A 27,981-nucleotide genomic window follows, 5' to 3' on the forward strand; every position below is an offset into this window, starting at 1 on the left:
GTGGTGGCCAGTGTGGTGGCCTTGCACTGAGGTACACCTTGGTGCCCCAGCAAATAGAGTCAGACAGACACCCAAACACTTAGGAGCAGGCAGGAGTTGCTCAGTTTCTTTATGTAACTCAATAAAAGGAATAGAAACAGAACAAAAGCAAAACCTGAAGCACACAACAATCTCTCCTCTGGTTTCACAGGGAAGCAAGTTCCAACACTGTCAAGTCAAAGATTAAATAAAAAGAAAAAGCCAAGGGCACACTGCCATGCATATATTAGGCCTGTGTAAAACAATGGTGCACATGCCCTCGCAGATATAAACACCATGAGGCAAGCAGGGTGCCTTAAGACCCGACAAAGAAGCTGCCTTTTTTCAGCAGATTCATTGGGCCTGTATTTTTATCCCTTCCTGTTCTGTAATCCTGTCCATTTTTAATGAGTGAACATTATGCAACTGGTGTTTGCCCGGAGGGGTGCCCTAGGCAGTGGTGGCCTAGGGATCCCCAGGTTGTGGCCACCCATGATGCTGCTCTCCGGAGAGGTTGGAACTCATCTTCACTGCAACAAGCCAGGGACTGGTGGGCAGAAATCTCCCATGCAGCTAAGCCAACACAAGTACCATTGGCTAATTTAGAATTAGAAGACATTTCAGACATACCCACAGAGAGCAACTCTCCCCTGTTTGTGAGTTCAGTGCCTTTCTGTTGCACTTCTTCGTCCTTTTGTCCTCTTCTGTGACTCTTCTGGAATTTAAATTTGAGATGCACACATCAGCCAAGGGCCAGCAAGCTCCTTCGACCTTCCACTTCATTTGCAACAGACCCATTTCTAAGTAGGAATAATAATAGATGCTGATGAGGTGCAAGATTTAACATTCGTCTGGGAGTGCAGAGGCATTCAATTTCTAATTTCACAAAAATCTAGAAATGGATGGATATTTTTCTCTTTAGTCTGCAAAGCTTTGAAGGTCAGCAATGCCTTTGAATTTTCATAGCTTTCAAAAGTGCTTGTTTTTCCATGGATTTGCTAGTTGCTTAGATTTTTAAATCCATCAGTCAGTAGCCCAATACTTGGGATGTGCGTGTGTCTCCTGAACATATCTGCTGACATGCACCAAGGGAGGAGAAAGCAGTCCTTCTGACTGGTCTAATGCTGGCACCAAGTCAGGGCTGGACTAACAATGCCATCAGATGCTTTAGAAATACTTAGCAGGACATACAGGTGTGTGCCCTAGGCAGCAGGATTGCAACCTTCATGTGTTATCTAATGAAATAAGTAAAATAATTTTGGTGATCACAATCAGCGTTAAGGTTTTTTTGCAGTTGTGTATCTGGAGGGATCTTTGATGGGGTGCCAAAGCATTCACTTATTTTTATAGTTGGGGTTATTCCTCCAAGTGAGACTCAGACACCTACTTCCTATGTGTTAGCTCATAAATGCAGCTGATGTGACTGCAAGTCACATTGTGTGCCCAAGTTGTCTCAGGGAGCACAGATCACCTGGATCCCAGATGGCCAGGAGCCATTCACATGGGATAGGGACAGGGTCAGAGCAGGGTGCATCTGATGCAAGTGGGGTGCAGGCTGTCTATGAACTCCTGGTTTTTCTTCCTACTGCTGCTTGGGGCAAAGGTTACTGAGTTCAGCGTCGCTCTCTGCTCCATGTATACAGGATGTACTAATGCTTTAAAATGCCACTGAATGAAAAGTGTTTTATGAATAAAGGGTATTAAGCTTTTGTACAGTGCTGTGGCTCGTGTATTTACTTTGGGTCCTGAACACCCAGCCCAAGTTACTGGAGCAAGTAATCTCCCAGTGCCTGTTGCCACATGCACCACAAACTGCTGTGACCCACACAGCTGTCTCATGAATCTAACTCGGGGTTTTAGCCTCACTGCACTGCTTCAGATGCCAGATGGAGGGACCTCCTCTTCTCTTATACAATGGTGTTTGGGTAGGGTTCTTTATCTGGAGAAAATCCTGCAGGGGAATCCCAAGCCAGATCTTTCCTTGAGTGCCACTCCTGCCAGCTGCACACCTAGTACTGCAGATCTTGCTGAGACTAAACAACAACTTTTAAGGTTGCTGAGGAATTCTGCTTGAATGAATGTAGCTAAATCTGCACAAGTCAGCAGGAAGCACTCTTCAGCCAGTACAGTTATGGAAGATTGTAGCGCTTAATGCACTATGAAGCAAGCCATGGGGCTGCTACAAGAATAAAGCACTCTGGCTGCTGTCATATCACACTGGGACCAGTCAAACTGGAATACCCCAAGAGCCCTTGACTTTATGTAAATGACAGGGCTGCAGTCTTCCAGGAGACTAAATTGTCATGTGCCTCTGGCAGAGGTCAATAGAAAGCGAGGCCAGCCCAGGCAGTAATATCTGAGGCACCCCAAATGGAAGGAAACATGATTAAACTGATTAAATGAGTCATACCTACATAATCCTGTGCTGCAGAGGTAGACAGAAAATCCCACCCTTACCACTCTGAGCTGCAGATAGCAGCATCTGGCAAAAAGCTTCTTATTGTAGGTACCAAGATGCTGGTATCAGTGTTACTTCCTAGAGAAAGGGTGGCATTTTTGCTTCACTGAAGCATGACAAAGCAAGAATGGTCAATATCTGGCCTGCGCTCAAGTGTCTTATAACTGTGAGGCACACAATGAGTGCATCTTCGTGAAACTCTTGAAATGGAGGAAGTATGAGGAAACCAGAAAGATTAGTCCAGCAGGCATACAATTTATTTGTGCATATTTTCACAGGCAAGATTTATGTCAATAAAGTAACTGCAACTCCTTTTGGAGCAGCCACAGAAGGATGGGATAAGTGCACTTTAAAAAAGGTAAACTGCCTTAAAGTGGGTTTGACTGTGGACCAGTTTATGAGGCTGTGAGAACTTGATGTGTCGTGACATCCTCAGACTATTCAGGCAGAAGAGGAGACTGACCACTTCTAAAGTCAAGTATTTCAAGGGCCACCAGAGTAGACTCAGTGGTCTCACAAATAGGACACCAACTGGGATTGTTTGGTGTCTGGTTTTGAGGACTGGGTGTGTGACATCAGACAAGTCCCATCACTCTGGTGTGCTCTCTTTTCCCTATTCGTCCTTTCCCTTCCTTGCTTATGCTTGCCAACTTTTCAGACCGTGCACAGGCCATTACTAAGTGTTCGTACAAGAGTTCATGTGCCTTTTAATGCCTCTGACTATGAAGGTACCAGTTTAGTTTCCAAATATTGTTCAATCCTTCTAATACACAGAGCTGTTTCTTTCTACTGTCTCTTACTAAGCGTAAAAGTACTGGAAAGTCTTTCTGTTTTCCCACCCTAGAGACAAATGGGTAAACATTTCCAACACAGTCCTCTTTTTAGCTGACAGAGGGACAGGCACATCTCCCAGGGGCTGGTCCAGGGATGTCATTTCCCTGAAAGTGTGAGGATGAACATGAAGGCTGTGCTCATCATCAGCTTTTATGTCACTATTCTAAATGTGATGTAATCAGAGAAGGCTGCCTCTCCGGGAGCAAGAAGGGTTTGAGGAGGAGGCCACTAGCTCAGCTAACAGACCATTTACTAATATTTGCCACCCTGCAAATATTTCAACAGGGCAATGAAGCCAAGCTGGCATCTTGAATGTCTTGCCTCAGGCCATGCCTTTGCCTCAGAGAGGAAACTGCAGGCCTAAGGGATCCATCTCTCTCTGTCTAGCTGGTTCATGCATGTGCCATGAGCAAAACAAGCCTAGGTGAGGTCCCTCAAGTATAAATAGCCATACCAGAATGTCTATGAGGATTTCAGGCGGCAAGATGTCAGCTACCTGAGGTATGTCTGCCCATGCTGCTCTACCCATCCTGCTCTTGCATTTCCCAGCTGCAGCCTGCATAGCTGTAGAGCTAACACAGATGGAGAATCCAGCTCCCTTGCTCCCAAGTGTCCAAGGAATGACCCAGCCATCTGCAGGAATCATTACCGTCCTCCACAAGAGGGGACAAGGTCAAAGCAATTGAATGTTGTCTAAAGAGGATCTTGGGGAGGGAATGTTTTCATTACAACAGTTCATCTTTCTTTTCACAGTTCATCAAAAGCAGGCCTTCTGCATACACACGCAAGACAAATAGGACTGAGGGGTGATGACGGATACTGTAGGCCCGTAGTGATTGGGATGACCCTCCACTCACACAGTTGATCAAAGGCAAGTAAAACAATCAGCCAGTCATCAGCAAAGATGTAATATTAAACTCCCCAAACACCTCATTTAATTAAGTCTTTATGATCAAAATCTCCATACCAGATCTTTTAAGTTAAACACTCTTAGACCTTGCCCTTAGATAGCACAAAAGGACTTCCGGAGGGAAAAGGTCTGTAAAAAATTATTAATAAAATAATGTCTCTTCCCTCTACCCTCCCAAATAATTTGCTTTCTGGAAGGATACACTTCTGTCTGATTTGCCCAGGCAGAGCTCAGAAAGCAAGCTGGGGTGCCTCGTGCCCATCACTTGTCCTTGCTTATTGTGCTGCAGACAAAAAGCAGGAAACAACAAAGCTGCCATTTATGATGTCGTATTCTTGTTCGGGTGATGACTATGATATGAACCTGCTGCTGGCCTTACAAATCTGAGCCAAAGCTGACTAAAAAGTGTCAGGCCTGTGCAGGTGCAGTGCCACTGCAGGAGTGGAGGAGGGGTGGAAGGGAACAGGCATACACCATATATATATATATCAGTGTGGAGCATGCCTGCACTGTTCAGCCTGGTCCCCAGAGAGTAAAAATTTCTGACCCAGACTCAAGTCAAAAACAAGATGGAATGTGAAATGCAGATGTCCTGGAGGTGGAGCTGGAATTTATAGTAAAGAGTATCTAAGCCGTTAGAGCAGGTCCAAAGGAGGGGCACAGAAATGATCAAAGAGTTGGAGCAACTCTTCTACACAGAAAGGCTGAGAGAGTTGGGGTTGTTCAGCCTACAGAAAGAAGACTCCAGGAAGACCTTAATGTTGCCTTTCAATACTTAAAGGAAGCTAGTAAGAAAGATTTTTTACCAGGACCTGTAGTGACTGGAAAAAGAGTAACAGTTTTAAAGTGAAAGACAGTAAATTCACAGTATCGTCAAGATTGTAAGAGACTTTCAAGATCATCTAGTCCAACCATCAACCCAATGCCACCATAATCACCCCTAAACTGTATCCCCAAGTGCCACATCCAGTCGCCTCTTGAGCACTTCTAGAGACAGTGACTCCACCACCTCCCTGGGCAACTTACTGCAATGTCTAACCACTCTTATAGTGAAAAAATGTGTTCTAATATCTAATCTGGACCTCCCCTGGTGCAATTTCCTCTTGTCCTTTTACTTGAGACACAGCAGAAGAGACTGACCCCCACCTCCCTACAACTTTTCAGGTAGTTGTAGAGAGTGAGAAGCTCCCCCCAAACCTCCTTTTCTCCAGACTGAACAACCCCAGCTCTCTCAGCTGCTCCACATAGGGCGTATTTGCTAGACCCTTCACCAGTTCCATTACCCTTCTCTGGACATGCTTCAGCACCTCAATGGTTGTTTTGGAGTGAGGGGCTCAGAACTGGACACAGTACTTGAGGTACAGCCTCACTATTGCCAAGTACGGAGGGACAATCACTTCTCCAGTCCTGCTGGCCATGCTATTTCTGATACAGGCCAGGATGCCATTGGCCTTCTTGGCCACCTGGGCACACTGCTGGCTCATATCAAGCCAGCTGTCAACCAACATCCCCCAAGTCCCTTTCTGATGAGCAGCTCTCAAACCACTCTTGTAGCAGCCTGTAGCACTGCATGGAGTTGCTGCAACCCAAGTGCAGGACCCAGAACTTTGCTGTAGTAAACCCCATGCAGTTGTCCTCAGCCTGTAGATCCAGTCTGCCAAGATCTCTCTGTAGAGCTTTCCTGTCCTCCAACAGATCAACATTCTCACCTAACTTGATGTCGTCTGTGAACTTGCTGAGATCGCACTCAACCCCCCTGTCCAAATCATCAATAAAGATATTAAACAGGACCAGACCTAATACTGAGCCCTGGGGAACACCGCTAGTGACTAGTTGCCAGCTGGATTCAAGTCCATTCACCACCATTCACTGAGCCCATTCATCCTGCCAGTTTTTAACCCAGTGAAGAGTACACCCATCCAAGCCATAAGCAGACAGTTTCTCCAGAAGAATGTTGTGAGAGATGGTGTCAAACACTCTGCTGAAGCCTAGATAGACAACACCCTCATCTGCTAAGTGGGTCACTTTGTCACAGAAGGAGATCAGGTTGGTCAAGCAGGACCTACCATTTGTAAACCCATGTTGGCAGGGCCCAATCCCCTGGTTGAATAAGATTGTATATAAGGAAGAAATTCTTTATGATGAGGGTGGCAAGACACCGAAACCAATTCCCCAGAGAAGTTGTGGATGCCCCATTACTGGAAGTGGTCATGGTTAGGTTGAACAGGGCTTGGAACAACCTGATCTAGTGAAAGGTGTCCCTGTTGATTGCAGAGAAGTTGGATAGTTGGTCTTTAAGGCCTGTTCCAATCCAAATCATGCTATGACTCTTTGATCTCCAGATGTCTCAGACCCCCATCTTTGTATGAGATACATCCTGCTTTGGAAGCTTCTCTCTCCACTGATCAGAGGAATCTGAGAAACTAGCTTAAACTAGCTGGATAAATAAGCAGACATGAGCCCCATCCTTTAGCTTTGTAGTAATTATTGTAAAGACATGAGACATTCTAATGATGACAAATGGATAGACTTTTGATTCCTAGATGAAAAAGATATTTTTAATTTTCTCTCTGTTTTCATCATTGGCTTAAGGCAATTGTACTGCGTCTGAAAGGAGTGACTCAGCCCTGCATCATGTGTTGCCGCCTCACCCACCTGTGCTCCTTAGTTATCATGTGGTCAAGCAGTCAAACAGATCAGGGGATTCAGACAGATGAGGGAACTCTTCCCTCTTTTTGCTGTTTTCTGCTGGGTGGAGAATTTATCTGGATCAGCCTGGTGTGCTGGATTTACCACATGCATGAGCCTTAGGCCTGGCACAAAGGAAGGGATGGGAACTCACGGACAGGGACAGAACGATTTTCGCATTTTGGCAAAAGCTGGACTTAAGATTGGCTCAGGGTGGTCATGAAATCACACTTAACTCATATGTGATGTGGTAACCCAGTGATGAGAGATTCTCCATCTCGCTATTGGTTTCCTGAGTCATCTGAGCAAAGCTATTCTTTTCCAATTTATTATAAAAACACATGAAAATTAAACAGAGTAAAACCTGCCGTATGTGAGTTCATTCATCCAGCACCTGAAATGAAACCTGTCAAGGTGCTGTGTGGCGTTCGGCAGCCAACTTCAGCACTTGTAGTAAGCGTAATTGTACTTGCCAGCACTAAAAAGAGAAGAAGGGTGCATGGGAAGGAGTGAGGGTCATAATCACAGAATATTCTGAGTTGGAAGGGACCCACAAGGATCATCGAATCCAACTCTTAAGTGAATGGCCCATACAGGGATCAAACCCAAAACCTTGGTGTTATTAGCACTGTGCTCTAACCAACTGAGCTAATCTCAGGATTTTTACCCTGGAAGTTGTGAGAGCAGAAAGGCAAACCAGGATTCCTGGAGCAAACTGCAGCTAGCATAAAAAAAAGACCTTTTGGACAGACTAAGGATGCGTTACTGTCCCCTCTGATTGCGTACCTTGGCACATGGGATTGCATCCAGAACTTTTTGCTCACCCTAGAAATAGAATATTTTACTGTCTGAAAGAAATATGAAAATATGTCATACCCTAAATACTGGCAACTTTAGGGAATCCAGAGGCATTTTCCAAGTGTTGGAACTAACAAAAAATCAAAGAAGGGAGGGAAGGGGAGGGAAGGGAGGGGAAGGGAGGGGAGGAGACTGCATCACTAAAAATAAACTACCTTTATCTGCTCTACACCACTATCCACTTATTTACGCGTCTATCCACTTTAATAGACCATCAGGTGATTTAACTGCTTTGACAGGTTTATACTAGTTCCTTTAAACACTGTGCAGCACTATTTTTCTTTGTTTGTTTGTTTTCTCTCTTCCCCTAATTGCTATGCTAAGCAGAGATCTGCTACCTAGGGCTGTACACATGGAGATATAGACCTGTGCTACCAAATCAGCTGTACCTGGATGGTTTTTTTTGTGTGTGTGTTATCATGGCATAGCCACTAAAGGCAGAATTGTTTGTAGCTGGAATGGGTCTCATGAGACAGAGTAAAACTTGAGGTTGCAACTATATCTGGTGATCCATGAACAAAACTCTTGGTGATGTCAGTGGAAGACCTTTCTTTCGTGAAAGGCAAGGAGCCATTGCCATGTAGTTGAGGCTGTATTTGGTGACTACCCTGGCTGTGCTCCCTGCCTTTACATTGTCCAACATAATGTCGGCCCAGAGTAGGCCCAGAGCAAAGGAATGTGGGGAGGAGGAGTTGAAGTTAAAAAAAAAGAGCCTTTTAAACCTTATCATTGTTTTCCTCCGGGACTTGGGTTTCAAGCACACTCTCTGAGAGTTGCACAAGGAAGATCAGAGAAACTCTGGACTATGCATGCAAAAATAACACAATGAAAGCCTAAAGGCAGACAGCAGGATGGAGGACGCAAATGATCCTCCAGCAACTTCTAGAATGGTGAAATCTTTTTTTGTGAATAGCTCATTGCTGAGGAAACAAGATGTCCTATGGGACCAGGTAACAGTGAACTGGGTTCTCTCCCTTGTCAAGCAGCCACAGAGATAAAGGGTATCAAAGTTGGCACTTCTGTTTTACCTCTTGTTGGAGCAATTCAAGTTTTGCTAATATAGCAAGGGTCTGCTTTTCTGGCTTGGTGATTACATCATGCCAGGATCGGTAGAGGAGTCAGCTGAGATATAAGCTCTGATCCAGGGAGGAGCTCATTAATTTTGCAAACTTGAGCCCCAGAGGTCCAAGCCCCAAACTTGAGCAGAAGTCCAAGACAGCCATTCACTGCTGTGATGAGTGTTTGGGGGTGCAAGCCCAGATCTGGGAGTTGGCCAAGATGTGAGCTTAAGGTGGCAGTCACTCATTGCCATACTATACTTTCAGCTGACTTAAAGATTTCTGGTGACTGGACTAAATTTTAAAAATATTTTAGCAACAAAGAGACTTGTTTCTATCCAAACAAAAACATTTGGTGATGATTTTTTCTTTATTTTCATTTAGCTGACAAACAAGTCACTTCTACATTATTAAAGGCAGTGAACTACATCTTATGTGGTAATAGGTCATCCCCCTCTCCCTTTTGGTTGCAGGGGTTCAGGAAGGTCAGCAAAGACTCTGAGCTCATAGTTCTGCAGAAACAAAAGGTGATGTTCTCCAGGACTGCTACTGAGTACAGTGCCTCAGGATTGGCTTGGTTTTATCCAAGGTGTTTGGGCTGTCTTCCATTTCCTGAAAAGTCCCACTTATAGAAATTAGGTATCTGCAGCCACTTTTTGGCACAAAAAAGACTGATGATGAATCATGGTTCTGTCTCCTCTTCATGGACAGGGATAAATGGGGACATTGGCAACAAGGGATTTGTCCAGCTACCTGCCTTCTGATTGCTGAGGCACAATCTTCAACTGTATCATATATTTTTATTTGTTCACTCTTCTGTAGTCTGTCTTGTCTCATTTGCATGAAAAGACCTAAACTCTGCTGAGTCGTCAATAAAAGCATTCATATCCTGCACTTCCAGAGCTCTACTCCAGCTGTTCCACAATATATCTTTTGTTATATACTTGTGGGAATAATAATATCTGCAGTTAGTCTAGCTAAGATTACAACAAAAAGAAGTTAACCCTCCTGCTTTGGGGCACAAACCAATTCAGACTCTGGCAAGTTTGCCAGGCCTGGGGGAAGGAGTTCATACAACCTTCTCCACAGCAGCCAGCACCACCTGTATCCCTTCCCTCCACTCCTTCTTCCTACCCTGTTTTCTTGACCTCTTGCACTGCCTTTCATGATTTTTTTTTGCTGCCAGCTTTTGCTCCTGCCTGGAGAGGCAGGCTGTTTACCCTGTTACATGCCCTTTCCACCTGCAGCTGGTTCCAGCTCTCTCTGGTTCATTCCGGGTTTTGTAAGTCATATCTTGCTACAACTTGAAGTTAAAATTTCTGGCTCTCCTGACTTGGCACTGCTGTCCCCAGGCTCAGCCATCCCCACTTTCCTTGCTGCCTTTTCCTAATCCCTTTCTCCCTCTCCCCAGCACAGAATTTAGAGACCAGGAAAGGGGTAATTATGAAAGCCAGGTGGTTTCCAGCCCATAGACTTGAAGCTGGACCTGATGAAGCTGAGTCCACACACACCTGCAGAGGCACCTCCACCTGGATGCACGTGCTGCCTGCAGAAAGGAGGTGGGGGTCTCCTTGTCCACCTTGAGCTTCTCTTCCTGCACCTGAGAGGGATGAGCACAACACTGAGGATCTCCACAGCCCCCTAGTTCCACCAACAAAACTCCATTGGCCCCTTCTGCCTGCCTGCAGTTCCATGCTGAGATATGGACCATGGCACTGATGTTGGTTTCCTCATTATCATCTGCCTCCTTCCTGCATACTGCAGCTGGGTTATGAAAAGTGTCCCCATTTGCTTCAAAACACTGAGTTACAGAGAAAAGAAGATTTTTGCAGCATGTTCATCTCTGTTTTTTCATTGATGCATGCTAAGAAAAGCAGGGAAAATATTCCTTATTCCCTCCTTTGTATCAATCATACTAACCCTCCCTTTGCCTACAGGGTGTTGGATAAAGATGAGAGCTATGATCTAGTGTGCTGGCCAAAACAGTATCATTTTTTACATGTTCTCCCTGAACTGCCTTTTATTTATATTTAGATTGCAATTTTCTTTAAGCTTGGACTATCCTTTCATTCTGTTTTAATAGCACCAAATAAAGGATCTTACTGGATTAGTAGGGCCCTTAGTCACTGCCCAGGTACAATGCTGATTTCATGGACTGGTTATAATAGAGTATATGAGTAAGCTAGGGCTGGAAGAGGAGTGACAGAACTGCCCATCACCCAGTGGTCCAAGCTGGGACATTTTTTCCGTCCTTTCTCCCTACTGCTATAGAAAGCATAATGTTACCTGTTGCAAGAGTTTTGCTGAAGGAAGTTTACACAACCTGATTCTGGTGGTATATCTGCCATGCAGAAGGACTGAGAGCAGACACCCTCTCCGGACTTGCTGTTCCCATTTTGAGGTAGGAGACATGACAACAAGTACTAGGCAAAAAAATAGTCTCACTCAGGGCATCTCAGTATAGACAACAGACTTCAAGCCACAAAGCTTGGTGCCTCCCACCGGGTATCTTCTAACCTGCTCTTACCTTGGCCTCTTCCATTTTAATGTCTCTCTAATCTTTCCCTTATCACAGGCAGGAAAATGTACCCAAGCAGAAGATGTACTCCTTCTGTCCCCTGTTTGCCTCCATCCTGTGCTTTTTCTTCTCCTCTCTCCAGTTAAGATCATTTACCCATAGCCAGAAAATACAGTAGGTCCTAATGGAAGCCTGTTACAGTCTGTAGTTCACCATGCACATATTTGTAGGCCTGGGAGAGTGTGGTCACATACTCTAGAAGTGAAGAGTTTATAGGAGCTGATCCAAAGCCCTGTAAGGTAAATGGCATCCTTCTCATTGGCTTCAAGGGGCTTCACTTCATGCTGTAAATAGCCCAGCAGGATACTGTATGTGGATATGACTACTATTTATAGGACTTATGATAGATAAGATGCGTACTCACCATCTAAATCTAGGCACTGTGTCATTTGGGGAGAGACAAATCAGGACTGATGCTCAGTGGAATGAGAGATATCAGTGACAATGAGGGACCACTGACTGACGTCACCTGCTTCCCCAAAACAGAAGCACCTGAGATCCTTCACCATCTATTGCAAATGCCATTTGTAACTGATAGTTTTGTTCTAAAGGAAAGTTTTGTCAAATATAGCAAAGTAATTACCTCAGATTTATGACATTTTTCTGTAGCAAATGCTCCTAGAGTCTCTCATGGTGATCCCAGCCTTCTCAGAGGCCTGTAGTCTTTTATCTTCCTTTGACTGGATCTCTCTAACTCTGGCCAGTGACCCCACAATCACTGAAAACCCATCATGCTTGATTGTGATGGTGTAAGTTAACATGGATGACCTTGGTACCCAGCATTACGTGTGTAATACAGACCTGATTGCTATCAACAGTACCCAAGGTTACCAGGTCTGACAACATCGGAGTTGACTTACCTGCGTGGAACAACCTATTCATATTCAAATCTGTGAGCGAGCTCCTCACTGGCATTCATAAACATGCTTCTCCCTCTGAGCAGAACATGGTGTGCAGATGTTATCATGCAAATGAAGTTTTTCAGATAAAGATGTTCTAACTTTTGATGTTGGAGAAGGGTTTTGTTTCACATTATAGAGGAATTGCCAGTGGATATTTTACAAATCTTCGTGTCAAAGTGCAGATGAGAGCAGGTTGTCCATACTCTTGTTGGATTTGTTATGGCAATGCCTAATCAAGAACAGCCCCATTGTCTCTGGCACAGTATAAACACACAGAGAGAAACAAACAATCCACGACTCACAGAGTTTACTGCTCAAACAAAAAAAACAACCAAACCAAACCAAAAAAAAAAAAAAAAAAAAAAAAGAGCAGCCTTGGTTTGGTTGAAATGCTAAATGTTTTAGCACAAAAATCTCAGAAGTGAAAGAGATAGCACTCATGAATGGGTGGAGAGACCTTCCGTAAAATCATCAATGTATCATAAATCTACAGTCCTGTTTCTCTATTATGAGGAAGAAGAGCATAGGGGAAGGAAAGGGGAGCAAAAGAGAGAACGGGTTCTGCAACTCTTGATAACTGATGTTGAGTTTACTCCCTCAAAAATGACACTGGTAGACATTCACTTTGGTTATGATCAGCACAGATTTTAAAGGCTCTTTCTACACACAAAGTTCTAGAGTCTTATTCAGCGAGATCCCGTGCAGTAACAAGAAGAGAAGTATATCTAGTTTGAAGTTTAGCACTGATCCCAGGATGTAGGAATGACATGGACATTACGCTAGGCTTTGAGGAAACACACATGCAATTTCTCAGCCTGTGGCGCAGAAACAAGAAATATTTGTGGAGTGTAGAAGAGCATCTCCTTTCTTTGAAATCCCAACTGGATTTTGTGAGACTCAGATAGTGCTTAATTGGATCTTCCATCATACCTATGCATCTGGCAGGCAGGCAGTGCAGGCTGGTTGTGTTTGAGCCCCATGTAGCAAGTTCCAGGCATCCATACCAAGAGGTTCACGTCAGTGTGGTTCCTCTGTCACACTGAGTTCTGCAATCTTATTTTTGCAAAGCATCTTTTTCATTCCGGGTATCTGCTTGCATCCATTAGTGTTCATGAAAATACTGGTGGCCATATTTATTGTTAATCTCCAGTAAGACTCATATGCGAGTGCTCTGATGAACAGAAATTTGGTCCCTGGACAACACAAAGAGCCACGCTGGAGACTGTAGAAAAGGAGAGCGTACAGAAGTCAGCTATCTCACACTGACAGTGGCACTGGCATACCTGGATTTGGGGTTCTTACATTCCGAAGAATGCAGTAAGTCACTACTGTCTGCATATGTACTGTTGTGGATGGCAGGGTAGATTTGTTTGTTCATTTCATCCTTGATCCTTTGAGACTTTCTAGTCATTCTGTGCTTGTATTTTTCTGTTGACTTAGTTATATAAACTTCCTCTAATAGGATAGTAAGTATGTCTTTTGTGTTGTAACCCTGAGATCCTCTGCAAGGCATTCTGCGTGGACTGCAAATGATCTCAGACATTGTGACCCTGTACTGACCATTCAGCTACAGTTGTCTGAAGAGCTCTCAGACCTTGAGAACAGCCACAAGAATTGCAGCCTCAATTGGTGATTGTTTCTGCAAGTTTAGTCTGGCAAAATTTATACTGAAGCTTTTACTTAAAAGTTTTTTAGGTTTTTGTTGAGGAGCCTGAAGAAAAACTAGTTTAATTGCAAAGCAAAATTTTCCAATGTTGGGTTGCAATTTTCAGTACCCAGCTCCTAAAAAATATGATTGCATTTGGCTGTCAACAACTGAAAACTAAAAAAAATATTTTTGTTTGACATAATCCCCCAAAGTCTAACATGGATTTCTTCTGGAAATGTTAGTTCTGCCCACAAAAATGTGCCAGTTTTGGTATCTTCTATTGTTGTGGTCATTTAATTAAAATCCTGGACTAGCTGTACTCACTTTTTTTTTTTGATGATGATCCTTTCTCTGATTGAATTTTTGGTTTTCTGCAGTTAAAATGCATACGTCCAATCAAGTTCAAAATTCCTTTACAGTGACGGACCACGCAGCAAAAGGAAGTGTGTTCCTTTTCACAAGCAGGACAGGGAATTCCTTCTCGTCCTGTCACTGTGTGCAGAAGCAGACATCGTGTCTCATTTCTTCCAGTTATTTGCTGTTCTGAAAGCATCTGTAATGAATAGCTGATTGTGAATGCTCATGTACCACGTGCCTTTACAAAAGGGAGTATTTTCTTGATGAGTTCCCATGTGTCTTCTTCACAGTGAGACCAAGAGCATTACTCTGTTTGGGGAGCTTGTTACAAAAACATCATATGGCACCAGCGCACCTGGTTTAGGTATTTACTTAACACCAAGCTGGAAAATGACGGCATGTGATGAATGCCTCTCAGACACATAATATTGGTGACACATATTTGTAGCTGGTTACACTCTTTTTATTGATTATTTTTCTGTTAGTCAATTAGAAACTGTCCAGTAACCTGAACACATTTGAAATGCTAAGCTAGTGTGGATATTCCATCAGTGTCATTCCCTAGAAAGTAGTAAAAATTTCAGGTTATGATGTCCTAAAGTCAGGGCACTTCCAAAACCTAAAAGCATAAACAGGTCAGGCAAGTTCTGAGCTTCTGGAGCTGTTTCCCAGCCTGTGTCTTACACCTTCCTTGAAGGCAGATAAATTCTTCTCTGTTATCTGCTTTCTAGAAATTTTCCCTGACATGAGAAGCCGTGGAGTATTAGTGAACACTGATTTACGGTGCATTAGCACATGTAGCATATGTTTCTCTAATTCCAGAGAAAGTCGGGCTCTGCAATGCTTGGAAATGATCTTTAAAAGCCCAAGACAGAGTGTTACACACATCAGAATGTGCTCTCTGCGGGTAAAATTCAGCTTTCTGTAGTGAGATACCACAACACTGAGGTAGTTGTTATGTTCTGTTCAAATGCCAGGATACATTTCATCCTGTAGCCTTTACTGATATATTAGAGAGCAGACCAGAAGTCATATACCTTGGCATTGATTTGGTATTGGGACTAAATCAACATCAGCTTTGATTGCTCCATATTACTCTGCACTGAATGCTCTGCCAGGAGATTAATCACCAACAACAAAGAATTAACTATGTGTCAGACTTATAAAAGGAGGGGTTTTAAGAAGCCATCTCTTTATCCGTCTTTGTGAAAACAAAGCAATGCACAATGGGAGATGTACAAATAATCAGAACACCCAAGGGGGGAGGAGGAGAGGTGGAGAAAGGCTTCCAGCAAGACAACCTGTTAAAAGGTTACTTTAAAAGCTTTTTGATGATGGAGCTTGTTGCATTTATGAAAGATGTGACAGGATGCGCTCGCCTGTAATAGCAAGAGATTGGAATTGTCAACTGGGGACAGCCCTTCTGGCCCTTTTTCCTATCGTGAGCTGTCTGAGGCATTGCAATTAAACTCAGCACAACAGCTATAACTAGGGAGAGCTGCAAAAATACAGTCAGGTGAAACTCATATCAATGAAATAATAAAAACAGCAAGTGTAGTGTAAAGAAAGCAGAGAGCAGGATAGAGAACGGCTGCACAATCAGAGAACGGAAGCCAGCAGGCTGCTTTCTGGACACAGACCAGTATCTTGTGATGCATTGTGTTGGGAAGTCAATCATTTCATGAAGCTTAATACTTGCATATCAGGAAAAGAAAAAGACCATTTTGAGTTCAAGTGTCTGTCATCACAGCCAGGTTTGCAATGCCTTTCCAAGAGCTGAAATAATAGCTGAAAAGGCTGATCTATGTACTAGATCAAATAAAAGATAAAAACACAGATTTGTCTCCACTGAAAGGTCAGTGAAATTTGTCAGACAATGAAAACTACTTTATTTCTTTAGAAATCTTCCAAAAAAAGCCTCTCTAACTCTGTATTATTTCCAGACTGCTCACTACTTCCTCTCATCTTTATAATACAAGAATGACCCTCCGATCTTCCAGACTTGGCTTTGCTGCAGTTTATATTCATCTAAATAAATACTGCATCGTGCAGCTCTTAGCACTAAAAAAAAAATCAGCCCATCTGTTTTTTTCCCCTCTTGCTGAAAAGTGTCCTCAGGGAAGATCACACATCTATGTCATGAAGGATGGGAGCAGGCACTATATCCCATCCATGATGAAAGCCATGTTCTGTATTTCCTCTTTTTATTCTTGATTATAGCTGTACACACACCTGCCTTTTGTTACTTTCTCATCTTGAGTACCCTCCAGACCTTAGAAACATCAGGGTCAGGTTTGAAGTCATTATTCTGAAGTCTGACTGATGGCAAATTTGTGGGGATGGATCCTCATGACTCACTGGTGACTAGCTCGTCATTACCACTGAGGACATTGCACGTTACCTTTCCTTCAGTCCTTTACCACCATTTTTCTTCCCCCTCTGTGATCCCAATGCAAATGAAAGCGAGAGGGGATGGCCACTTCCTGATTTGTTAGCATCGTCTGCTGCTGTGTCAATGTCACCCAACACTGGAAGCAATAGCTGCTGTCTTCTACTAACACCTTGGCTCTGTACCATGGGCATCCAAGTGCAAGCTTTGCCTGGAGTAGCTTAGTGTGTGGAATGGCATGAAATGGGCTCCTGAGGTCCCCATCATTGGAGCTGAAGGCAGAATGGGCTCAGGTAGATGCAGAGGTCCAGCTAGGACACAGGCTGGGGGCAAGCCCACCCACTTCCCCAGCAGTGGTAGGGGTAACAGAGAGAAGAATTTGAAAATATCCCTTTCAATAGTCACTGAGTATCTTGCTGATTCCAGTGTGGTTGATCCATGGCAGACCACAGGCATTTAGTACTTCTTGGGACCTTCTATGGCAATAGAAAGAGCAGAGTAGTTCCCTGCTCCACAGTGAAAGAACAGTCAGCATTTGGGTGATGCAGACATGGTTTCCTTCATGTGCCTTGAAGCACAAGAGAGAGTTGGGCCAGATAAGCTACAAGTGACCTGGCAGTGAGAATGAAATGCCAAGCAAGAGGGAAAAACACAGAGCAGAGAACCAGATCTGAGGACAGAGTGCTACCTTCCATCCAATGAGGTGCATCTCTGATTTCTATGATCAAGACTCATGGACTAAACAGAGGAATTTACCCGCCAATGGGTTCAGAGAGCAATGCCCCCTCCTCAAGAACGTCCGATGAAAGGCAGGTAGGGATGTCCATCGGAGAGACTTGATTTCTGACCAGTCTGGAGAGGCAGCTTTTTGTTCTCTCTGATTAGTCCTCTGCACTAACATTTGCTTTAGATTCTTGTCAAAACAAGACCAACGTCTTTAAGTGCAGCACACGGTCTGTCCTGTTTAGTTTTGAAATGTTTTGTTTGGCTGCTGGCAATTTGTTCATCAGAAGAAACAATACTTCCTTGGTCCATACCCTAAGAAATCCTCTCCTGTCATAAGCAGAAGTCTAACAAAGCTACCCTGTCCATCAGACACCAACGGAAACAAAATAGCCAACCACATCACCCTTCTGACAAAATGTTATCAGAAAACCACTTGGGAGAAGCTGTGCAGGAAGTTCCTGGGATCAGCTGACTGGGGAACAAGAGACAAAAAAGGACTACTGCATTAGGAAAAGTTGTCCACATGGTCCAATATCAAATCTACAGCTAACAATAGCGGATACTTGCAGAGCAGATGCAAAACACTTCCTAATTCACCTAAATACCATGCCAGTAAGGATAACTTGCTCTGCCCCTTTCATGGCTGATTATCTCTTGCCCTAAAGCTAGGCACTGACAGTGCTTGTGCTTTCATCCTGGCCAGCCTGGGCTTTGAAGCCACGTGTAGTGTTAGGTACTATAACTGCAGATGCCATTATTCACACTTTATTAAGACATGGTCCATTCCCTGAGTTACAGCAAAGGTAAACTTAATCCCATGTCTATCACACACTCAATCCAAACTGTCTCAATAACACCCTGTGACATAGAACCCTCTTAAAATTCAGTATGCACTGCCAGAAAAAGTATTTCCTTTTATCCTTTCAAGTCTCTCTTCTTATAATAAAGGGAGATTCTTGGTCTTGTTTTATCGGGAAGTGAAGTGTCAGTGCTAGTTGGAATCACCTCCATTACTACGTACTCCTGCTTCCTCTTCTTGTGCTCTCACCCAAGTTAAATTGCCCTGACAATATTTTCTCCTTATATCAAAGCTCCTCTTCCCTTCATGTCTCCTGGATTTTTGTGGCTCTCTTGATAGACATATTCTATTACCACTGCTCAGTTCTCTTAGGAGCAAGGTGATTTGTGGTCCAGACACATCCAAGCCTTTTGTACTGGCAGTTGTCCAAAGTCCCTGCACTGACGTAGCTGCTACCTTGTATCCCATCATGAACTGCCTGTTTGTCTCTCCATCACCTGCTGCAGCTGGTTCTAACTTCGCTTGGGAGCTCTTTGGGAACAGAGCCTGCCCTTTACCAAGCATGTGTCCCACACTTAGCCATATGGAGCACATCATGAATCCCACACCACAGATTGAGTGGATTCCCTTCCCAATATAACACAGGCAAAGACAGCTCTTTAATAGGCAACACATTCTCTTTGCATAAGGAAAACCACTGGCAAATACAATAGAATAGGGAAAAAGCTTGCTGAATGAAGTTGTGTTTCAGTTAATATCAATGAGGCTGGAACTAATGCAAATAACACTTTCTTAATTAACTTCTAAGTGCTTCCAATTGTGTCTCATCCTATTTTTCTGATCAGTTTTTTATAACCAACAATTGCTCTGTTTTGAATGAGGGTTTGAAATGATTCCTTCCCAGATTTATGGAACTAATTCTGCAAGACCTGAACAATCACTACTTTTGCAGAGAATAATACAGATTCTGAAAATGTGGGTTTAGTTGTCCTGAAACTATTCACACATTATTAGTACTGTATTTCCTGAATGATGCTAGCTGGCAAGGAAAAGAGAAAAAAATGGAATTAGCTTCACAAATATGCAAGAGAAGGTAGTGCTCTTCAAATTGTACCACTCTGTCTGGTCTCAAGAGTGTAGAATAGCCAAGATAAACTCCCACACAGCAAGGGAAGATGCAGCTCTGTCTCTTGGCTGCCTGCAGTGTGGCTGTGGGTAGCAGGACATGGAGGACCCACCTAGGGCATGAGAGTAGCTCTCACCCTCTGGTCTCCTGTTGGCTTCTCCTGACATAAAGCTCATAGTCCCTCCCAAAATGAGGGGAATGTGTACATCTCATCTCCTGAAACAGTACTGTAGTCCAGCAGGATGGGAGAGGGCTGTCTTCCGGACCAATCAGTATTTAAACAAGAATATCTTCAACAAGAAAGGCAGAGAGATGGAGAGCACTTGGTCCAGAATCCCTTAAAGACCAGGACTCCTGGGCAAGGAGGTGTCAGAGCCCCATGCTCAGGGCAGCTGCTTTACTCTGGGCAGGGACTTCAGCCTGACCTAGCCTTGCACCAGGCACCAGGGCCTTTGGAGATGGGTATGTCTTATTGCCCCCTGTATAACAGATAAAAGGCTGCAATGGCAATAACTGCTCCTTCTTTATGCAGTTGCATAACCTACCCCTCTTTGCCTTTGTTCACATGTGTCCATAGCAAAGCATTTCATTTTGGATTGCATGGAACATTTTGTGTCAACTGAAAACAATAAGACTGATCCCCTTCTTCGCCTGTGAGTTAAACCCCCAAAAATTAACATTTGTTTTTTTCTCTGATTCTAAATTATTTTCCAGTGAGGCTGCCAAGCTAAAAATCACTTCATCATGCAGCTCCAGAGATGAAGCAAATGCATCCTCTCCCATACTTACCTGATTTGCAATGAAAGAGAGGGCAAGAGACCCCAAAACAGCACAGCCTGGCTTAGCAGGAAAAGCTGTTGCCAGTGTCCACACAATAGTTGAGAAGAGGAATTTCAGGTATGTTGGAGCAAACAGTGTGTGGCCTTTTGGAGCAACATTTTACTGCAGAATCCAAAGAGCTTGACTGAATTTGTAGTCAGTACAGCTGGGAAAATGGAGATGATGTGGAACTAGGTTGAAAAATGAGGATTTACAGGAAGGACAGCAACTCTTTCCCCTCACTCCTCTCAGCTGCAATAGGAGATCCCAGTGCCATCTCCACTTTCTTCTTCTGTCACAGTGACATAAGATCCCCAAAGAGACACTTCTGAGTGCAATTCATCAAGTTCACTCCCCAGTTCTTTTGATCAGGCATGCAACAGATGCTGCAACCCTCTACGAAGATGCTGGACTATGCCATCCATTTTTATTATACCTTTTGGCAAGCGGATGCGATCTTTGCAATCAAAAGCCACTTTTACTTTGCAGGGCAGGGCTGTACTTTGCAGAGGAGAAGGACTGTGAAATCAACACACTAAAGTGGCTGAAGAGATAAATAACACTCTAAACTAAAAGTAACTGCTGCAGTTACTTTCAGTGCTCTAATCAACGCCCCCGACATGGGACATCAAAGCAGAGCATACCAAGCACGGAATTCAACGCGTCCCTGAACTCAAGGCTGTGTGACAGGAACAGCATAGAAATGTCCTGATTATGTTTCACAAACTGGCAAATCTCAGACCTGCCCTCAGAGGAAGACTGGCCCTGAAGGCAGGAAAATGCGGTGGGGCAAGCTGTTCTGTGCAACTCCAAAGGGAATCTCTGATATTCCTGCTTTCATGTGGCACACTCTCTTGTGAAATCTCCAGTGAAGATGATAAAAGCCTGTAGAGTGAGATACTCTTGTTTTGGTGGGCTTCGCATGGGTAAGCCTAAAGCTGATAGCAAGAAGGCACTGGAGAGTGAGGATGAGTGGGAATACTCTTCCTTGACAGTGTTGGTCGAGCTCTGACCCCACCACTGAAAAGGAGAGCTTGGAAATAAGTTTGTTCCATTGACATGGCTCAGAGGGATTATCTCCTCCTTGACCTTACAACCCTATGGCTGATGAGCTTACCAGGTGCTTTTATCTAGCCCCAGCTGACACTGCCAAGGGGTTTTGTCAGATCTGCCGCTGTTGAGCAGAATACCGTCGGATGGATTCTCCATGCCCATTCTGTTTTATAAATGACTTGGACAATGAGGTTTTCACACAAAGCAATAGGGCTTTCAGGCTGAGAGTCAGGGCAGGAGGAGTAGTGAATGAACCCACACTCACGGTCCAATCTGGTGTCCAACAGGAGCATGGATCTCAGCAGCTGAAAGGAGTGCTCAACCTCTGAACAAACACCTATAGTAGGCATTTGTGGCCACTGTAACTACATATGAGGGGTCTAAACATGAGCAAATAAAACAGCCATTCAGGTTTAAATGCAGGGCTCATGAACAGAGATGTGTCTGTAGTCAATCTACCTCTAACCTGTCCATCATCAGTGCTTCCAAATCTAAGGATGCGCTGTCAGAGGGGTGAAACATGAGCACTGATCACTGAAGTTCCACAATGTACAGTACTGAAAGTGCATTTTCCTGTGTGTGTGTGTGATCAGCAGAAGCTATATCTAAGCCAAAGAAAAGGTCGATGTGAACACACACTAGCTGATTTCTTGGACTCCTGTGTAGTTCATGAGAACCATCATCTTAACCTCACATACACATCAATAATAATAGTAAATAACTAGGATATGGCCATTCTTGCCAAACAACAGGCAATCTGCTTCTTTATAATTCTTCACAGCAGCAGGTCCATTCTCTTTCCCATATTACACTCACAGTGGAGAATGGAGATATACTCTCTGGCCAGAGTGGGTTTAGAACATAATGCAAAATGCATGTAGAGCCTGTTGCTGTCTGGGAGTGACACATGCCTGTATGTATTGCATATGCATTGCCCATGTTTCCCTTTGAATGCCATGGGCGTGATTTAATCCCAATGAGCTAGCTCAGTCTTTTAAGGAACCCTTTGGCCGTAGAGACAACTCCTAAAATAAAGTGAATCCTTATGAAAGGGGATTTTTAACGTGGACGCTGTTGCATGATTATTGCTTTCATTGCAGTAAGAGTAGTGCTGGCAGTCCCTTGTGCTGAACAGGCAGCCCTGGAGCCTTAAGTCCTCTTCATCTCCCAAAGTGCTACAACACGAGCATTTGCTTCCACTACAGCGACCTGTCAAGTTGCCTCAGCCTCGGCTCAGCAGGGTCACTTCCAGGAACAAGGAGATAATTCAGCCATTATGACCCTGTCGGGCTCTCCCGTTCTTTGATAAGCCTCCTAACAAAGGTACCAATTAGTGACAAGTGTGATGGGGAATTTTGCAATGCAGGCACCTGGGAGCTGAGTCGAGATAGGAAGCACTGGTGGCTGTCAGCACTGCACTGGGAGATGGTTCTCCTTGGCACTTGCAGGCACAGGGTTTAGGGGTGATTTCTGGGGAAAACACCATTGCTGCAAGAGATTCGGGGTGGGCTCCAACTGCAGACATTTTTCCTCCAGGTTGGTACTGAGGTCCCGCTCTCTTATTGTGTCTGGCACACTTTGTTTCAGATAAAAATCAGGCACTTTACTGTCACAAAAGGTTTCATAGAATATTTATGCCCTATTTCAGGAAAGAATAAGATGGTAGCTCTTACAACCTCGCCACATGTCCCTCTCATCTCTCTAAATCTCCTCTGCACTGTTTTATTTGGATAACACAGCATTCACAACGTGCTTTCCATTATTATACGCTGCTGTCCAGCTGTTCAGTGTCAGGCTTTGCTTCAAGCTTCTTTTCTCTCCAGTCGTGTGTCTTTCTTTGCACATTTGATTCACTGATGTGCAGCGTATGCTTTGGGGCAGCTCTCTTTCATGGGCAAGCACCGGACTAATAGATGATCTCAGGAATGATCAGATCAATTCATTAACCTTCTGAATAAAGTTCTCTATTGATACAGCTCCTCTTATCAGGGAAGCCTTGAGTATTATTTATTTCACAAAGTGGAAACGCTACTCTCCCCCCCTCCCACCCTGCCAAGGTTATGGCCTTACGTCAGCCCCTGCTGCGGTGACCTTGAGGGTACTAACCCTTTGGAAGTGCTGGGCTTTTTCCCGTCGGTGCGTGCATGGGCACGACTCCCACACTGCGTGGTGATCTGCACGTCTCACTGCACTTTGCATAGACAGGGCTCTTAGCATATATTTGCATGAGGGTTATTGGCCTTCTTGTGCTGTAGCACCAGCAAGATGTTTGATGTCAGAGCAGCCTTATTTCAGTGATTATCAGTAAGTGGGCTTGCAAGCCTGGGGCTGAAAAGATTTGAATTTGTCAATGAGGGAAAGCTGGAAACAGGTTGACTAAAGAGGTTATGGAGTCTCCATCTACCACTGTAGATGTTTAAGAAAAAACTGGACACGGCCCTGAACAACCTGCTCTAGGTGACCCTGCTGTCAGCAAGTGAGTTGGACTAGGTATCTCCAGAGCTGCCTGCACAAGTCAACCACACTGTAGATGTGTGATTTGGTGACCTTGCTGATTGTGTTTTCAGGTGAAGAGAGTTAGAGGCAGCAGGACAAAGGGAATTCAGGGCATTAGAAAGGGCAAAGTAGCCCCAGTTCAGGAGTGAATCTACGCCGTTTCGTCCTGGAAACATATCTGAGACAGAGAGGAGACTGCAGCATGAAGCCAAAAAGCTCAGTGTGATATTCTTGTGAGGCCTGGAGATGTACATTTTCAACTGAGCCCTGTCTGACTACCTCTCCTCTTCAAATCCATCAGCTTAATAGCTCACAAAAGGCTACATATTTCTCCCTGCCCTTATCGTAGTTACTTGGATTAGCACTGAATCATCTTTTTCAGCTGTAATTTTGAATATTTTTGTTGCAGTTACCAGTTGTAAGGGTCTTGGAAAGTTCTTGCCACTTCGCAAGTAGCAAAAGTCAGCAATGTCCCAGCTTCCTCTTTATTCTTTTGAATAAACAAAAGAGTGTGTATCACAACACTCTCTTTCTTACAGGTTTGCCTCCCCACTCCTGTGATCTATGTGGTTGTTGGGGGAAGAAAGCCTGTTCTTATTGCTGCCCTTCTGGGCTATGAATGAGGATTTTTTGATAGTATTTTCATGCAGCAGAATCTTTCTCTCTCTCTTTTTTTTTTTTTTGCTTGTTTGTTTGGTTGTTTCCTTGCCCTAATTTGAGCATGAAAAAGAAAGGGAGGTGGAAATGAATTTCAGTGAAGCAAGCCATTTTTATGGTGCAAAAGGTAACATTTCTAGTAGCATTAGCCAGCTTTTACCTGCTACATTTTCATGGAAATTTCCTCAGGAAATTAGGTTTCCCCCGTTTGTTTTGCTATGGAAAGCTACTGGTAACAACTGTCAAAGAAAATTGCAAGTACCCACAAATATTGTCATTTTCAAAGGCAAATATTTGCAGAGCATAAAGTCAAGTCATGGAGTTAAGCCATCCCTTTGGAAGAGTTCCTGTTGGCTAAGGCACTGTTGCTAGTGCCACTACTCACACTTTTTCTTTATATCACGGCACACCTATTTTTCCCTCCTTCACATTATTGTTACTGTAGTCACTGCAGTCCCAAAACAAGTGCAAGGCCCTACCTGTACATTGTACAAATATGGATAAACTCATCTTTATCAACTCTTACTCTTCTATTCACTCCCCTTTGGATTATCACCTGGAGTATGTTTGAGGTCATGTTTTATTTCCTCTCTGAGTGGTTTTTTTCTTGGAAATAGCAACTTATAACCCACCCACCTCAAACCAGAAGTGGTATTTGCCTTGAGCTGTCAATGTTTATCAGCTGCCATTTGAGCTAGAGCAGCCTTCTCTCCTTCACACACCCCTACCCCACACACTTTTAAATAAAATAAGGCATCCTGGAGCGAGCACCCAATTTCAGGACCTACAAATGGGAAATATTGTGGAATGTTGACAATATGTCATTACAAGCTGATCACCCAAACCCTGAGTGTAGCGGTTTGTTGGTGTACTTCAGGAGGTCAGCTCACTGGCATAGCAGAACTCATCTGAATCCCCGGTACCTGAGCCCCATATCCCACATGAACATGCCTTAGTAGTCCCATATGAGCATAGCCTCCAAGGCAAATTAGCATAACTAGCAGGAATTTTCTCGATTGCTTTAAGAGCTCTACAGTCTATACAGTGATGGATTCCAGCAGCTGGTGGATATAGACTCACCAAAGGCCCATCATAAGTCCCTCACAAGTGTCCCTAACTTGAAATTTATTATCATAATGTAAGAAAACAAAGATCCGTCATGTATTGAGGCTGTATAAATGTGGGAGAGAGGAGGATTTGGGGAGGTGGGAGGAGAGAGCCTTCTGCGTCAGGGCCCTGTAGGACAGATGTATAATATCCCCTCTGAGAAGCTGCAAAACTCCTTAATGAGCTTTCCTTAATGTCTCCTTTCTCCTGGGCAGCCGCCAGGTCTCTGCCAAGACATCAGAACACAGGCTGTGTGCCTTGGATCTGAGGGATGATTTTTTTGCATCCAGCCACTATGGTTGAACATTTTTACTGCGGTACAGTGTAAGTACACAAGCTCTAGGCAGGAATTTGTCCAGGAACAAACAGGTGCAAAACCTCAGTGTTTCTAAGAAGATAAGCAGGTGTTATCACTATATGAGGGACACTCCCTTCAGTGTTGTCATGGTAAGGATAACATATGTGTAAACACCATAGACTAAACATCTCTGCATGAAATTAAAGGGTTGTGCATAATCTGGTGAAGAACAGCTGAGAAATTCAGCTGGGTTGGCAAAGAATGGCATTGAAATTATGAGCTCCAGCCTTAATCCTTCCTTTTAGATGGGCAGCTGAAGTTTTTCAGGATGGTACTGGAATCCAAAAACATAAGAAAGATAAAATTGTGCCTGAAGAGAGAGCAATTTCTGGCTGCTGCAAAGCTTGGGAACTCCCATCCACAACACAGGTAGGAAGCACAGAACTGATGGAGCACCTGGAGGTGCTGGAGTCATGATTTCAAGGATACCAGCAAAAATTACACAGATGAAGATGCTTTGTGTAGGAGAGAGGTTGCCAGAAGTGGGGTTGGAGAAAGATAGACTTCTTACAGCCTGAAGGGCATCTGAAATACAGTGTCACCAACCGGCCTGAAATAACTATACCCCATGGCAGTTTCCATGAGAGGAGCATTAAGGAGCTGCAAGGGAGACTTTGGGTGAGGATGGTCTCTCTAAATACCATGGTTCAGAAGCCACATCATTAGAAGGACAGTCCCACTGAAATCTGAGCTGAAGCTGGGGCTGGTGGTGACTGTCAACTCTCTGGCTTACTACCCATGCAGACACTTCGGAAGATGTCAACACCTTCAGCCCTTTCACCAGCATCATGAGGAGCAATCCCATCTTTGCAGAGCCGGAATGTGTGGCAACTCTGGCCACTCTGGGAAGAAGTGTTCAACTTTGCCATTAGAAATACATTTACCTTTCCTCCCTGTGTGGGAACAGGATGCCTTTATCCTAGGACTTATGGGAAAAACCTAGTAAACAACAACATTTTAATAAGAGTAAAAGAAAACACTTTTGGCAGTGCTGGGGCATTTGCTATAGCAGGATTTGCTATTAGCTTAGTAAGATTAAAAGGGATCAGACACGCTCTGTGAGAAAGAATCCAATAGAAATTTTAAAGTTCTGTAGTAGAGCCCTCCTGCCTCAGGTGTAAGCCTGCTAGAGTCCTCAAAGACACCCTTCCATTACTCCTGTCACTCATCCTACAAATTGCAGTGGCATCCCGGTGTGGGCAGTGGGAAGCAGCACTCGTGATGCATTTGGGCTGGCAGTTGCCAGACACAGGGATGCCAGCCAACAGCTGTGTAGACTATGGGCTTCCTCCAGGGTAGCCATTCCTTTGATTTCCAAGAGGACCAGAGTTTGAGAGGATCCCAAAGGAGTCTGTGCAGGGAGACATCCGTTCCTCCTCCTCTCTGCGAGCTGGCTGCAGGCACGTCCGCCCTGCTGCAATATGCACATTTCAGATTATCTGACCTTCTGCAGTCTGGTTGTTTTGGCTGTGTAGCCTTGGTTTATATTTGGTCTGGGCTGGCTTTTGCTGTGCAGATCAGGTGGGAGGGTTTAACATTGTGTTTCTGGGGATTTGGGGATTTCTTCTTGCTCCTTCTCCCTCTCTCTTATTTCTCAATGATTTCTCTGGCTGGGTCAGGTTGATCTGTGTGGGATCCTGGCAGTGCACCAGAGTGTAGCATAAGCAGTGCTTGTAACATTGATTGCATTGTATACTCAGCCACAGGGCTGCTTGGGAGCCGGAAAACCTTTTACAAAACAGCAGATTTGTCCCCATTGAGCACACTTACAATAAGTGAAATGAATACAAAGCCCACCACAGGCAGACCTCCAGGTATCTCTTGGGCAGAAAATGTACCAGGATATATCCTGTCACACTGCAGCCTTCTTACACTCATGGGAGATCAATGCTAATTGTATTACGCTATACTGCTTCTTCCTACGGGTTATTTTGCACTAGCTGAACTTTGTAGGCATGAATCCATCTTCAGTCATACACAGAGGTCAAAGTGATCTTTTCAAAGTCTGCTCAGTCCTGATTTCCCCTTCACTTTCTAGCAATTCTGTTTTGCTAGGCTATAGCCTCTTACAGACCTCTGCTCCCACCCAGGAGTGCTGGGTGATCCAACAGAGTAGTGGGTGCAACTGGGCAATCCCATGAA

At 44.1% G+C, this 27,981-nt stretch overlaps 1 long non-coding RNA gene across 1 annotated transcript in view; it reads right to left on the bottom strand.

The window, feature by feature from the left end:
- Positions 1-541: 541 nt before the first annotated feature.
- Positions 542-27,981, bottom strand: part of LOC113966860 — a 71,482-nt gene continuing 44,042 nt past the window's right edge. The window contains exon 3 of the long non-coding RNA XR_003533982.1: positions 542-818. This is a non-coding gene — a long non-coding RNA (uncharacterized LOC113966860). The remainder of the gene's footprint in view (positions 819-27,981) is intronic.

The sequence above is a fragment of the Neopelma chrysocephalum genome, unplaced genomic scaffold, assembly GCF_003984885.1.
Source record: "Neopelma chrysocephalum unplaced genomic scaffold, ASM398488v2 Primary Assembly neopelma1_61b, whole genome shotgun sequence".
NCBI classification, from domain to species: Eukaryota; Metazoa; Chordata; class Aves; order Passeriformes; family Pipridae; genus Neopelma; species Neopelma chrysocephalum.